Below are 16,436 nucleotides of genomic sequence, written 5' to 3'. Positions count from 1 at the left end.
CATGTATTAGAAATAATTAAAATATTTTATTTCAAAATAAAATGTATTTTAATGTTTTTATTAAAAATATATATTTTTAGAACCTGCTTCTTTAAAACTTAAAAAAAAAAAAAGAGTAAACATTTAAGTTTTCAAAACAAAAGCACAACTAACTTGCTTTTTTTAAAAATTATTATTTTTTTTTTAAACATATGAGTATGGTTATATCACATTTTTATTTAGTTAAAAACAGTCCGTTTGCTTACTTGGGGATTGCTAATGAAGAAAAAGCTCTACTGTAGGGCATTTTGTGTTTTTAAGTATCACAAATGCTCCACGCTGGACAAAAAAATATTTTTTATTCATCAATTGCCTGCGATTTATTTTCATCTCGGCACCAATTTGACGTTGGCGGTTTCATCCTTTCGATATTCCATTTCCTGTTGAAACGCTTCGCCCCGATCCTTCCCGCTTTAAACAGAGCCCCCAGCGGTGACTCTGGACCTGTAGGCACTTCCCCCTCACTGTTGCCCCCGAGGTTCTCACTTCCTGTTGGCTCCCACCTTAAGGTATATATCACAGCCCCTGCAGGCGCTGGTGCAATTCTAAGAACCACGGCTTGTCTTTGTACTCGCTGACGAACACGCTGCTATTTCCCCTTTTTTGCTAATGATGTAACATTTACAAACATTACATTTTGCGTGTGTCAAGAATTTCTTGACGCTAGTTTTGGCGCTCGGTGAAGTTGTGGGGTGTGTGTGTTTTGCAGCTTTACGTGCCGGTTTTCCTCAGTCCTGGTCTTGAGTGCATTTGCTGTTTTTGCCTGGCAGGCTGCTCTGATTGGCTGGCCCTGGGGAAAGGAGATATCATGTTTAGCCCCAAACCAACATGCATCCCTCATCCGCCATCCGTCGCCACAACGATTGTGCGTGTGTTTCTGTGTGTGTGTGTTTGTGTGTGTGTGTGAGGGACAGAAAAAGCACAACAGAAAGTCAGAGGGAGGTCTGCGCGTTCAGGCGATCGCACACTCTGCTCTTTCTGCTAAAGTGCTTCTCGTCTGCCCGATGGAGGCTGATGAGCTATGACATCACAGCACTTTGTTTTATCTTTAAAAGATGAGCAGGGAGTCCTTCACTTCCCCTTAATGAGGCTGAGGCTGAGGTACCCCCCCCCCACACACACAGTATATATATATATATATATATATATATATATATATATATATATATATGTGTGTGTGTGTGAGTCTGTGCTGGGCCCACATCCCCACCACTATAATGTAGTCGCGTGCCAACGGCGTGCTGAGGTGTGGGCGCAGCTTCTGGTTTTTCTGCACACAGCTCGCTAACCCCCATTTTACCCATAACCCCTGGCGTTTCCTGTCCCGAAGTCATGTGTCAGACCTCATTGGCTAGCGCATCAATAACACTCACCCACAGTCCTATATGCAGCACATCTACCACACAGAAGCTTTCTTTTCTACGCCAGACGCTTCACGATGCTACAATTCATTCTATCATCTGCTCAAACTGTCCTCATCGCTTAAAGGCCTACTGAAATGAGATTTTCTTATTCAAAATGGGAATAGCAGGTCCATTCTATGTGTCGTACTTGATCATTTCGCGATATTGCCATATTTTTGCTGAAAGGATTTAGTAGAGAACATCCACGATAATGTTCGCAACTTTTGGTCGCTAATAAAAAAGCCCTGCCTTTACTGGAAGTATGTGCGCGTGACGTCACGAGTTGCAGAGTTCCACACATATTCACATTCTTTTTAATGGGAGCCACCAGCAGTAAGAGCAATTCGGACCGAGAAAGCGACAATTTCCCCATTAATTTGAGCGAGGATGAAAGATTCGTGAATTAGGATATTGATTGTGAAGGACTATAAAAAAAAAAAAAAAAAAGGCGACGGCTCCGGGCAGTGGCAGTGTGAGCTTTTCAGATGTAATTAGACACATTTACTAGGATAATTCTGGAAGATCCCTGATCTGCTTATTGTTTTAATAGTGTTTTAATGAGATTGTAAAGATTGTAAAGACATACCTAGAGGTCGGATGGCTGCGGTGAACACGCAGTGTCTCAGAGAGAAGCCGAGGAGCCAAGCTCACAGCTGCCTTTTTTTACAGCTGCTGCAGGACAACGAATAATCCAATGATGTCTCCGGTAAGATATATATCACAATTTTCCCATCCAAAAACATGCTGGTTGACCGCTATGCTTCACAACAAACAAGGAAACACCGGCTGTGTCTCGGTGCTAAAGACAGCTGTAATACACCGCAAATTGCAAAAGATTCAGCAACACAGATGTCCAAAATACTGTGTAATTATGCGATTAAAGCAGATGACTTTTAGCCGCGAGTGGTGCAGCGCTAATATTTCCTGACAGTCCGTGACGTCACGCGCACGCGTCATCATTCCGCGACGTTTTCAACAAGAAACTCGCGGGAAATTTAAAATTGCAATTTAGTAAACTAAAACGGCCGTATTGGCATGTGTTGCAATGTTAATATTTCATCATTGATTTATAAACTATCAGACTGCGTGGTCGGTAGTAGTGGGTTTCAGTAGGCCTTTAAACTTTTGTACGTATTTTTCACCAAGAATATTTTGTTCTTAATATTTTAAGTACAATAAACCCTTGTTTATTTTTGTTAATCGGTTTTAGGCCTGACTAGGAAGATGAATTTCTAAAAAGTGGGAATATTTTCATATCGACAGCATAAAAAATCTGTTTAGTATTGAGATTGAGATATTTTTAAGCGTTCTTTTTTTATTCATAGTCACGTTTAAAGCAGCTAGAATTTTCCCATGTAGTGTGTCTTTTCGTGATCTTGGTGTTTTTTTTAAAAATCTTATGTCCACTAGTAAACTCTGTATTTCACCTTGAAGGCGCTGTGTTGTCTGCGTAGGGAAATAACATACCGTATTTTTGGGACAATAAGTCGCAGTTTTTTTCATAGTTTGGCCGGGGGTGCGACATATACTCCGCAGCGAGTTATGTGTGAAATTATTAACCCATTACTGTAAAATATCAAATATTTATTTTTTATTTCCTTGTGGAAGAGACAAAGAAAATGTCAGCAATCGCCACACACACGTCAACCAATAAGAATTAGGCAGGGGAGCGTCATGGCAAAAGTGCATTGTGGGTCATGGAATGCTAACTGCTATATGCTACTGCCGTAGCTATTAAAATGGGTCATTTCATCGTTGGTGGTAACTTATAAAAACTGAGAAGGGCTGAACAAAAATGGCACCGAAAAGGAAATCATGTACTGCAGATTACAAGCTGGACGTAGTGAAATATGCAGCAGAAAACAACAAGAGGAAGCTGCGCACACCTTTGGAGTTGGCAGAGTTGTTTAGAAGCGACATCGAGGAAGAAGATTTCATCGGATTTATTGTTTAGGAGTGACAGATTGTTTGGCAAACGTATAGCATGTTCTATATGTTATAGTTATTTGAATGACTCTCACCATAATATGTTACGTTAACATACCAGGCACCTTCTCAGTTGGTCATTTATGCGTCATATAGAGTACACTTATTCAGCCTGTTGTTCATTATTCTTTATTTATTTTAGATTGCCTTTCAAATGTCTATTCTTGGTGTTGGATTTTATCAAATAAATTTCCCCCGAAAATGCGACTTATACTCCAGTGCGACGTATATATGTTTTTTCCTTCTTTATTATGCATTTTCGGCCGGTGCGACGTATTCTCTGGAGCGATTTATAATCCGAAAAATACGGTACTCCCTTCTTGTGGAGAAGGCCTTATTTGTTTTAAAACAACAGCTATATGTCTTTCTGGGCGCAAGGGGCTGTTTTCGAACTAAATAAGATGACTATTTTTGTTTGATTTTAGACCTCTTCTTGCTGCTGCTATAGTCGCATTGTAAGGGCTGGTCTCCTAAAGCAGTGGTTCTCAACCTTTTTTTAGTGATGTACCCCCCGTGAACATTTATTTAATTCAAGTACCCCCTAATCAGAGCAATGCATTTTTGGTTGAAAAAAAGAGATACAGAAGTAAAATACAGCACTGTGTCATCAGTTTCTGATTTATTAAATTGTATACCAGTGCAAAATATTGCTAATTTGTAGTGGTCTTTCTTGAACTATTTGGAAAAAAAAGATATAAAAATAACAAAAAACTTGTTGAAAAATAAACAAGTGATTCAATTATAAATAAAGATTTCTACATATAGAAGTAATCATCAACTTAAAGTACCCTCTTTGGGGATTTTAATAGAGATCCATCTGGATTCATGAACTTAATTCTAAACATTTCTTCACAAAAAAAAAAAAACTAACATCAATATTTATGGAACATGTCCACAAAAAAATCTAGCTGTCAACACTGAATATTGCATTGTTGTATTTCGTTTCACAGTTTATGAACTTAGATTCATATTTTGTTGAATTATTATTCAATAAATATATTTATAAAGGATTTTTGAATCGTTGCTATTTTTAGAATATTTTAAAAAAATCTCACGTACCCCTTGGCATACCTTCAAGTACCCCCAGGGGTACGCGTACCCCCATTTGAGAACCACTGTCCTAAAGCTTAAGTAAATATTTGGCCAATTACTATTCTGTCTCGGTGGTCCTTATTACTCAACATATATGTCATCCAAAAGAATTTGGGATTGACCAGTGTGTTTTAATCCCTGAGAGGAAGACTGGTCGGACGAAACACTACCTATTAAATATGAGATTTAACATTATGAAAGCACCCTGAATGGGAAATAACACCCCTTTAGTAATTCTTTAATTCATAATACTAATGCTCGCCGAACCTGAGCCAATCAGTGGCCACGATACTGAACAGCCCATTCTAAATACTACTGTAGAGTTAGGGATGGATACTGTACACATTTGAATCGATACGGTACCAGGAAATCGATACCGGTACTCAACATGACCAATTTTTCGATACTTTTGTCTGTGGTAATAACTAAAAATAGTTTGATCCATTTTTTAGATTTGGACTTAGACTTCCTTTTATTGTCATTCAAATTTGAACTTTACAGTACAGTTATGAACACAATTTTGTTGCATTAGCTCGTTGTAGTGCAGGATAAAAGAGCAATAAGGTCCAATATAAATAAATAGATTACTGTACAGCTAAATATATTGCACTTTTGCGTATGCATGCACGTTTCTGGATTTATGTCATATTAATGTAACATTTAAAATTGAACTGATTATGTTAACCGTGCTGTCCAGTTATTATATCTTCTTTTCTTACTTCATTTGAGTCTCATTTGCTATGCACTTCCACGTCCGATATTAGATGGCAGTACTTTGTAGGCTATCTAAGGTATGTTTAACTCGGAAGTGTTTTTTTCAGTGAAGATAAATTAGTAATGTTGAGTCTTACTTAAAAAACCAAGCCTTGACCCCTCTCTCCTCTCCAATCTCAGACCTGTCTCTAATCTTCCATACATTTCCAAAATAATAGAGAAGGTTGTGGGCAGCACGGTGGAAAGGGGTTAGTGCGTCTGCTTCACAATACGAAGGTCCTGGGTAGTCCTGGGTTCAATCCTGGGTTCGGGATATTTCTGTGTGGAGTTTGCATGTCCTCCCCATGACTGAGTGGGTTCCATCCGGGTACTCCAGCTTCCTCCCACTTCCAAAGACATGCACCTGGGGATATCTTGATTGGCAACACTAAATTGGCCTTAGTGTGTGTGAATGTTGTCCGTCTATGTTGGCCCTCCGATGAGGTGGTGACTTGTCCAGGGTATACCCCGCCTTACGCCCGATTGTAGTTGAGAAAGGCTCCAGCGCCCCCCGCGACTCCGAAGAGAATAAGCGGTAGGAAATGGATGGATGGATAGGGAAGGTTGTCTACAGTCAGTTGTTGCCCTTTTTAGAGGATAATGGTATCACTGAGCTGTTCCAGTCCGGTTTCAAAGCCCTCCACAGCACAGAGTCAGAGCTTCTAAAAGTGTCTAACGATATCCTCCTGTCAACAGATTCCGGTAAATATGTTGTCCTGGTGCTTTTAGATCTGTCTGTTGCGTTCGGCACCGTCGACCACGCCACCTTAATCACTCGTCCTGAGAACTGTGTGGGCATTAAGGGCGCTGCCCTCAACTGGTTCCGGTCATACCTGACTGACAGGGGTTTTTGTGTAAAAATAGACAACTGTATGTCTTCCACAGCTCCTCTACCACTTGGGGTCCCCCAGGGCTCAATCCTTGGCCCTCTTCTATTTGCGCTTTACCTTCTCCTCCTTGGTTCTGTTTTCAGGAAGCACAGTATTGCATTTCATTTTTATGCCAATGACTGCCAGATCTACAAAATAACACAGTCCGACGTCTCATTGACTGCCTGCATGATATCAAAGCCTGGCTTTCAGCTAACTTCCTGAGTCTAAATAAAAACAAAACAGAAGTTATGTTGTTTGGTCCAAGTCGCTCTCCGTCCCCCAACGTTGACCTCGGCACTCTGTCCCCGTATCTCAGCGACTGTGTCACAAACCTGGGAGTAAAGTTCGACTCAGATTTTAAGTTCGAAAAACAAATCAGCAGCGTCGTAAAAAAAAGGTTTTATCAACTACCCCAAATAGCGTAAGTGAAACTGTTTCTGTCAGAACATGATCTTAAGAAATTAATCCACGCCTTTATCTCAACTCGTCTTCACTACTGCAATGCCCTGTATGTAGGCATTAGCCAGGCTTCCCTCGCCCGCCTGCAGCTCGTGCAGAACTCTGCTGCTCGTCTGCTAACACAGACCCGCAGGCGTGAGCACATCACCCCTATTTTAGCGTCCGTTCACTGGCTCCCTGTGCGCTACCGAATTTTAAACTCCTCCCATTTGTTTTTAAATGTCTAAACAACCTCGCTACAACATATCTCTCCGACCTCCTTCAGTCTTACTGCCCCCCCTTGATCCCCAAGATCAGCCGATCATAGGCTGATTATTTCATTAACAAATTTGGAGGCGTTGAAATCGCTATGTAAAATCGCTAATCGTTGGCAGTACCTATTGCAAATCCAAATCAGCATCAAGCTAGGGCATTTTGGAAGGGTGGAGCCTGACTTTACGTCCAAGCGTTTTCTGTCAAGTATCCTTGCAGAGTTCCGGCATGGTGAAGTGTATTTGTGATTTCAAGACGCGGAGGACAACAGGCAGGGTGCGGTTAAGATGATGCCTTAAACAAGGCAAAAATATCGAACAAAGCGTGTCATTGAAAAGTGCACGTTAGGCATAAGATAACTCTTGAGAATCTTAGCATAGGACAGTATAGCATAGCTAATGCAAACTGTCAATAGTCGGGTGAAAAGAACAGCCAAACTGTCGCTAACGGCGAACATTGAACCCACACGGATGTATAAAAGCCTGATATACAGTATAAAAGCCTCTGATTAGGTGAGTCTCCTGAACGCTACTCAGCGACAGGCGAGTTGAATCAGTGCTCCTAGCAACCAGACGCAAGCAAGGAGCCCTGAAAACAGAAAATAAATCACAAATCATAGGAGAACTGCAGCAAAGGAGACCTATTGTCGTGACCAGCCATGAGTGTTGCTTGAGTGATTGTTATCTTGAGTCTGCAACCCGACTTGACAAGTCTGCAACAAAGGTATCGAAACACTGAAATACCGAAGGAATTCAGTCTGTGCCTATAAAAGTAAAACATTCTGGAACTATCCCCATGTAATAAGATTTTTTTGTTCGCTTAACGATTTTTATGCTTTAAAATGCTCCATTTTACCACATGTTCTTTCCATTTTGACAGAAAAAAAAATGTACTGCATGTGTATTTATATATTTTAGACTCTAATGCGATCAAGTAATGCATCAAATATGTTATCAAAAATGCTGAAATAACTGCTTGATTCCTGATTTAAACGCAAGTCATCCATCAAATTGTAACCTGTAAAAATGACAAAAGATTTTACATAAGAAACACAATGGTGGTACAGTTTTTCCATATACAGTACGTACATTGTATATAGAAAAACCTTAGATTTGACCAAAAATAGACAGTGCTACTGTTTTATAGAGGTTCTCCCAAAAAATATTCATAGCCACATCACAATTTTTATTTATAACGATTCTAAATGGATTTATCATTTTTGAAAATCTATTTAAAAAAACAAACATTTTTTTGCATTTCTTCCACCAAAATAACACATTTTTGGATTAAAAACATGAAACAACTGTTATTGATGTTATTATTTTTGACACTGTAGTTTTCATAATTTTTTTATTTTCCCTTTTGAAGTATTTAATAAATGTTGTATTTGTATTTCTTCTCAATTGCTTGATAAATGTTTGTCCTATTGTAAAGCTGAGATTGGGTTGGCGGTGGAGTTGCTCTATTTTCTCTCATTAGATTGACTAACATTCTGTTATTTTTGGAAATAACAAATTAAAAATGCATTAAAAAAAAAAAGATGTTTTCCTAGGCCAACACGGCGCATATACTGTAAGTTGTACATTAGCAGCCAAGAAGAGCTTTTGCAACCTGGAACCTGATTTGAAAAGGTTTAATCATAATCCATATACCAAATAACATACTGAGAGAATCGTGTTGAATCGAGAATCGATTCTGAATCCAATGCAAAAATTGTGATCGAAATCAAATCTTGAGGTCCCAAAGATTCTCACCTCCACAGTTTTTCTATTTACTGTAATATGCTGGAGAAAACGGCAACATTCTGGCAGCACATGCCAGTGTTTTTTTTTATATATAAATTCCACAGATTTTATTCACAGTAAGGAAAAAAAAATCAAATGTATCGGCAATTGTGTAATAATATTAGGAAAATCCTCATACATTTATATTCATATATTAGTTATTGTTACATACTTAAAGTGCAGCCATAACTGTGATGTGGCCCTCGGGTACTTTTCTCAGTTTTTATTTAGGTGAGATAAAAAAAGAGATTAATTAATTATACATCATACTTATTCATTTTTTTAACCGCTTGACAGCACTAACTGTAATTTACACTAAAATCAGAGACACTACTCAACGCATACACTTTCTGTTTTCCCTAGTAAACATGCTCTCTTATTTTGCTCGTCTTTCCTGGCGCCATCCCGTTTTAGTAGTTTTTCGCAAATATTTTTAACTTTCGTGAAAAACCAAACAACTCTCTGCATCTGGAGCAGCACAGCAGGAGAAAACATTGGTGTGTAACCAGTAAAGCCAGGCCTTCAGAATAAAAGCACACGGCAGTATGATAACACGGTCTCCCGCAAACCCCCAGTCTTTTCACAAAACGTCCATTATCATTATTTTAAAGAAAATTGTTGTCGCTGAAAATTTAAAGGAAAATGTTGACCAAATATTAGACAAACACAACAAAACATTTATTTACGAAAGCACACATTTTGATCATTGTGACACGCCCCTTCCTGGTTCAAACCGACGCATTCACGGAAGGACCACGCCACGCCGTAAAGCGTAGTGGTTGATGGTAAAGCGTTGCCATTCTGAGATTTTTTGGGATTAAAGTATATATATATATATATATATATATACGCATATATACATACATACATACATACATATATATATATATATACATATATACATGTATTATACATACATGAATGAATGAATGAATGAATGGTTTATTTTGAGCCATGCAAACAAAAAAAGAGAATGACATAAAATACAAAAGAAATATATAAATACATTATTTTTACACCTACATTGAAAAGATTACATGTGACTAATCTTTTGTAGATGTCAAGATTGGCTCAAAAGGGAGCGGGAAGAAGTAAACTTATTAGGTCCCACTCCTATACATATACAATATATATTTACAATATATAATACAATAATATATAAAATATAATTCAGTTCAGTGGTTGCTGCGTAGATTCTATATATTATCTATATATAATACATTAAATTTCACACACACTTACATATGTACACACACATATATACACACACATACATACAATTTACATATATATATATATATACATATATATACATACATATACATATATATATACATACATACACACATAATCACATACATACACAAATGCATATACCCAAAATACACACACACACACACACACACACACACACACACACACCTATATAAATACTATATATATAATAGTATATATAATATACACTTTTGTCTAAACATTATTAACAGTTTATGGTGCCTATGGGAACAAGCTTTCATTTTGACTGTGATATTAATGGTTAAAAGTGGATCTGTGGCTGTGGAGCTACTGCCCCTGATCAACAGGACCTGAGGACCACTCTTGCTATGTGTCCTATGCTGTGCATTAAAAGAGACGAGGGGAGCCCCCTGCCAGAGGAGTTATCCACGAACATAAGATCCCCCACTCGCCTGCCCTGTACTCCAGATAGTGTACCCAAATCTCCTTTCTTAGTTTCCACCGGCACCAATTCTTTAGTCAGAATTCATATTCATTTTTACATTTGCAGAATATTAGTATTACTCAAACTGCATATAGGATTGTTTGTATACACACACACACACACACACACACACACACACACACACACACACACACACACACACACACACACACACACACACACACACAATTCAATGTATTCTTCTTATTGATACTAATTCATATAGTTTAACTAGTCGGGTGATGTCATTGAAGTAATAATAATAATAATGATAATATCAACAATGACTAAACAATAATAATAACGATAATAACAATAATAACAATATGAACAATAGCAATAGCAATGACAATAAATGATGACAATAATACATATAAAATAATGAAGATGATGATGACGATGATAATAACAACAACAATAATAATAATAATAATAATCCTTATTAGCCAGTGATGGAGTTTAACACTTAGGCATCCATGTTCACATTCATATACATTGCCCATACCATTTTTTTGTATCTTGTTTTGAACTGATAGACATTTGGACATTGCTTGAGCCCCACATCCAATCCGTTCCAAAGTTTCACTCCACGCACAGACACACACAAACTTTTCCTGGTAGTTCTTACTGTTGGAATAGTAAAGATACTACACCCCCTTAGATTATGAAGTCCTTCTCTGTGAAATGTATTTGAATATTGGCAGGTAGAACCTTTTTGTTTGCTTTAAATAGTAATTGAGCTGTATTAAAATCAACTAGATCAGGCAGTTTTAATAATTTAGATTGTAAAAATAAAATATTTGTGCGGTCACAATATCCCACCTTTTGTAGAATTCTTATTGCACGTTTTTGGAGTGTAACCAGGGGATGTAGTGAAGTTTTGTAGTTGTTGCCCCAGATTCCTATGCAGTAATTTAGATATGGCAAGACAAATGAACAATATAATAAATGCAGAGCTGTGCAATTTAAGAAGAATTCGGATTTATTGATAATAACGATGGTTTTGGAGATTTTGCTTTGTAAATGTCTTACGTGTGGTTTCCAGCTTAATTTGTTATCAATAGTGACTCCTAAGAATTTAGTTTCTGACACCGTTTCTAGAATCACGCCATCTATATTTATTGCTGGTCCTGGATTGGAATAGCCGAATAACATAACTTTTGTTTTCTTTAAATTAAGGGATAATTTGTTTATATCTAACCATGTTTTTAATTTTGCAAGTTCATTATTTAGGGTGGATACAAAATTTGTATAATTATCGTTAGAATAGAAAATATTAGTGTCGTCTGCGAATATGACTAATTTTAATACATTTGATACTCTAAATATGTCATTAATATATAAGTTAAATAACTTGGGACCAAGAACGGATCCCTGTGGAACCCCACAAGCAATGTCCAAATGCCCAGATGTAAACTCACCCATCTTCACAGACTGCTGTCTTTGTGTTAAATAGCTCCTTATCCAAGTCAAAGCTACTCCCCTTATTCCATATCTGTATAATTTTTTCAGTAATATTTGATGATTAATGGTGTCAAATGCTTTACTCAGATCCATGTCAATTCCAGCCGCATCCATCCATCCATCCATCATCTTCCGCTTATCCGAGGTCGGGTCGCGGGGGCAGCAGCCTAAGCAGGGAAGCCCAGACTTCCAGCCGCATATTTCTTACTATTTAAGCTATTGGTTATCTCTTCTACTGCATCAATTATTGCCACAGATGTTGACTTTGCTGTCCTAAAACCGCATTGCCTTTCATTAATTATCTTATGTTTATCTATAAATTTCTCTAATCTAGTGTAATATAATTTCTCTAAGATTTTGGAAAACTGCGGGAGCAAAGAGACAGATCGGTAGTTTGTTAAGATGTGTTTGTTCCCATTTTTATATATTGGTATTACCTTTGCCATTTTCATTTTATTAGGAAATTGTCCTGTTTGGAAGGACAGGTTAAATATGCAATTTAGTGGTTTGGTGATGGAATGTATGTTTTTTTTCACAAGTGTCATATCTATGTCAAAACAATCAGTAGATGTTTTATTTTTGCAATTATTAACAACATCTATTATTTCCTCTTCAGTTACTCCCAACAGAAACATACTCATTGGATTCATTTCAATCAGTGACTCCATTTCATTGCTGCTATAATCAGGGATTTTGGCTGCCAATTCTGATCCGACATTTACAAAGAAATTGTTAAAACTCTCCACAACATTATTCATATTATAATTATCTTGGTTGTTATCAGTGAAATAGCTAGGATAAGAGTTATTTTTTGATTTGCCTTTAATTATAGTGTTAAGTATTCCCCACACCTCCTTAGTGTTGTTCTTATTCCTATGTAATAGATTGGTATAATTCCTTACTAGTCCTTATTATATCAGTCAATTTATTTTTATATGTTTTATATCTATGTTCAGAGTCTTCAATCAGTTTCTTTGTATATTCATTTTTTGAGCCAGGTTTTACATGACTTAATTTGATGAATTATCTATATAATGTGTTTTTCTTTTTACAAGCGTTTTGTAAACCCTTGGTTAACCATGGGCACTTTAAAGTTTTGTTGTTGTTTCTAATTTTTTTTATTGGACATTTTTGGTTACATATTGAATTAAATATATCTATAAATGATTCAAAGGCACTATCCACATCCTTTTTGTTGTACACGCAATCCCAGTTTTGCATTGTTAGGTCCTGATTTAATAGATTGAAAGAGTCTTCTGTTCTAACTCGTTTGTAAGTATATTTTTGCTGTGAATTCAGGTCTGTACTGGTCTCATCATCATACACTGTGAATACAGGCAGATCGGTTATGTCACAGACCATTACTCCACTGATGTTTGAAAACCGCATATTATTTGTGAAGATGTTATCGATGAGGGTTGCACTGTGCGATGTTATTCTAGTCGGTCTTGTAATGGTTGGGTATAAACTCATACTGTGCATCCTGTTAATATAGTTTTCTGTTGCTATGTGGTTATTTGGATTCATGAGATCAATATTATAATCCCCACAAATAAATATTGTTTTATTAACTATTTCTGAGAAAGTTTTTTCAGCCCACTCAGTAAATAGTTCCACATTTGAACCTGGTGACCTGTATATACAGCTAACTATGATATTTTTCTTCCTTTCATTAATGATTTCTATTGATAAGCATTCAACTATATCATTTACTGATACAGTCATGTCTTCTAATATTTTGTATTTATATTTCTTATGAACGTACATAGCGACTCCTCCACCCATTTTATTTGCTCTGTTAACATAGTTTAAATTATAATCCTTTATCTCAAAATCAATGCCTTTTGCTTCATTAAACCATGTTTCGGATATAGCAATTATGTTAAATGGATTCACAAAATGTAAGTAGTCTTGAATTGCACTGGAATTTGCATACATGCTTCTACTGTTAAAATGGATGACTGAAAATGTGCCTTTTGATTTTATTGAGTTATTATATTCCTTTTCTGAATAGTATTTGCAGTTAATGGAGTCAGATGATGGAAACATATCATCTGGATCGAGATGATATTCCAAGTCTAATGAATTGTGATCAGTATACTCAGATGATTTTAGTTCAAAAATCTCGGAATTTAGAATCCTTTGTTGTATTGTTAAATTGTTGTCTGTAATGTCAAAGGACTGATTGTATGCCATTGAATGAAGTTGTTAATGTACTTTTTAACTCTCCTTGTCCCACTAATTCACATATTTATTCATATTTCTTCAGTTCCTGTATGTCTCTAACAACCAGCACTTTTGCTTGTTCAGGTGATCCGTTCAGTTTTATGAATATTTTACAGTTTGTGACCCAAGTATTCTGTATTTTGTTTTGTTTCCTTAAGTGCCTGGCTTTTTTTGCAATATCTGCATTCCTTTTGATCAGGTGATCATTCAAATATACGTTGGTGCCTTTTAGCTTTCTCCCTTGTTTCATTAGTTCAGTCTTTCTTTTCCTGTTGACGAACCTCAGTATGACAGCAGGCATGACGTCCCTCTTCGCAGGCAGAGGATGACACGCTTAGATTGAGTTCTTGTCCAGAGGAAATGTCTCTGGAAGCCAGAAAGTCCACAACCTGTTCCTCCACCGAGCCAGCCTCTGGGTCCCCAGATGCACTCTCGCTCCCGCAGCATGTGCATATGAGCGGGGTTTAACTTTTAGCCCCGTCACAATCACATCATTCAGTCTAGAATACTGCTCCAGATCTTCCACTTTCCTCTCCAACTCTCCAATCTACTTATCCCTCTCCTGGATGCACATACGGAGCTCCGTGACTTCATCCACGAGTTTAAGAATTATATCCTGTTTAATCCGTATGTCATTTACGTCTTGTGAAAGAAATTGAAGTGACTTTGTAATGTCCTCGTTTATCTTCTCCGCCGCTGGGATTCTCTTCGGTCCCATGACGACGAGCCCTTAAGACCCCACAGTCTGGTCAAAGATGATATTTAGCTGCTCAGCGATGTGTTGACAACGTCTGCGTCTTTGTTAGCAGCTAACAACTAAGCTAACTAGCGAGCTAAGCTAAGTCAGCACGAAACGTGGCGAAATGCTTCTCGCATGTATATACATACATACATACACATATATACATACATACATACATACATACACATATATATATACATACATACATACATACATACACACATATATATACATACATACACATATATATATATATATATATACACATACATACATACACATATATATATATATATATATACATATATATATACATACATACACATATATATATACATACATACACATATATACATACATACATACACATATATACATACATACATACACATATATATATATACATACATACATACATACACATATATATATATACATACACATATATACATACATACATACATACATACATACATACATACACATACATACATACATACACATATAGACATACATATACATATATACATACATATATATATATACACATACATATATATATATATACACACATACATATATATATATATGCACATACATATATATATACACACACATATATATATACACACACATTATATATATATATATATATATATATATATATATATATATATATATATATATATATAAAACGTCTCGGTACTTTGATATTTTTCAAACTAAAGGGGACCACAAACAATTGTATCATTGGCTTTATTTGAACAAAAAAAAAAATATTATGGTACATTAAACATATGTTTCTCTTTGCAAGTTTGTCCTTAAATAAAATGGTGAACATACAAGACAACTTGTCTTTTAGTAGTAATTAAGCAAACAAATGCTCCTAATTTAGTCTGCTGACATCTGCAGTAACATAGAGAATGGAGAAGATGCAGGTGGAGGCCCCCTTCGGTGTCCTGGGTTGACAGACCACAGTACGTTCAACTGCAGGACTGAGTGTCTGACAGGCTGGTCAGCAACACCAGGGCCCCGAAGGGTACAGTCCTCTCCCCTTCTCTCTTCACCATTTACATCACCGATTTCTACTATCAGTCAGAGTCCTGCCACCTTCAGAAGTTTTCTGATGACTCTGCGATAGTGGGGTGTATTGAGGATGGTGATGATGAGGAATACAAGGCACTGGTGGAGGACTTTGTCACATGGTGTGGAAAGTACCACCTCCAGCTCAATGTGACGAAGACCAAGGAGCTAGTTGTGGACCTGGGAAGGAGGAGGAGTACTCTGACGACCCCTGTTTCCATCAGGGGGGTCGATGTGGACATGGTTGAGGATTATAAATACCTCGGAGTACACATGGACAACAAGCTGCATGGGTCAAAACACGCTGAGGCCCTCTACAAGAAGGGACAGAGCCGCCTCTACTTCCTCAGGAGGTTAGGATCCTTCAATGTCTGTACAAAGATGCTGAAGATGTTCTACGAATCGGTGGTGGCGAGCGCTTTCTTGTACGCCGTGGCTTGCTGGGGCGGCGGGCTGAGAGTGAGGGACTCAAACAGACTGGACAAGTTGGTAGAGAAGGCCAGTAACCTGGTGGGGGTGGAGCTGGACTCTCTGGCGGTGGTGTCAGAGAGGAGAAGTCTA

The 16,436-nt window shown here is 37.2% G+C and overlaps 1 long non-coding RNA gene across 2 annotated transcripts in view; it reads right to left on the bottom strand.

Moving 5' to 3' along the window:
* Positions 1 to 321: 321 nt before the first annotated feature.
* Positions 322 to 16,436, bottom strand: part of LOC133542279 (uncharacterized) — an 84,558-nt gene continuing 68,443 nt past the window's right edge. For both annotated transcript variants that reach the window (XR_009804113.1, XR_009804112.1), the window contains exon 3: positions 322 to 829. This is a non-coding gene — a long non-coding RNA (uncharacterized LOC133542279). The remainder of the gene's footprint in view (positions 830 to 16,436) is intronic.

The sequence above is a fragment of the Nerophis ophidion genome, linkage group LG24 (genome assembly GCF_033978795.1).
Source record: "Nerophis ophidion isolate RoL-2023_Sa linkage group LG24, RoL_Noph_v1.0, whole genome shotgun sequence".
NCBI lineage: Eukaryota > Metazoa > Chordata > Actinopteri > Syngnathiformes > Syngnathidae > Nerophis > Nerophis ophidion.
This window is presented reverse-complemented; position numbering and strand designations above follow the sequence as displayed.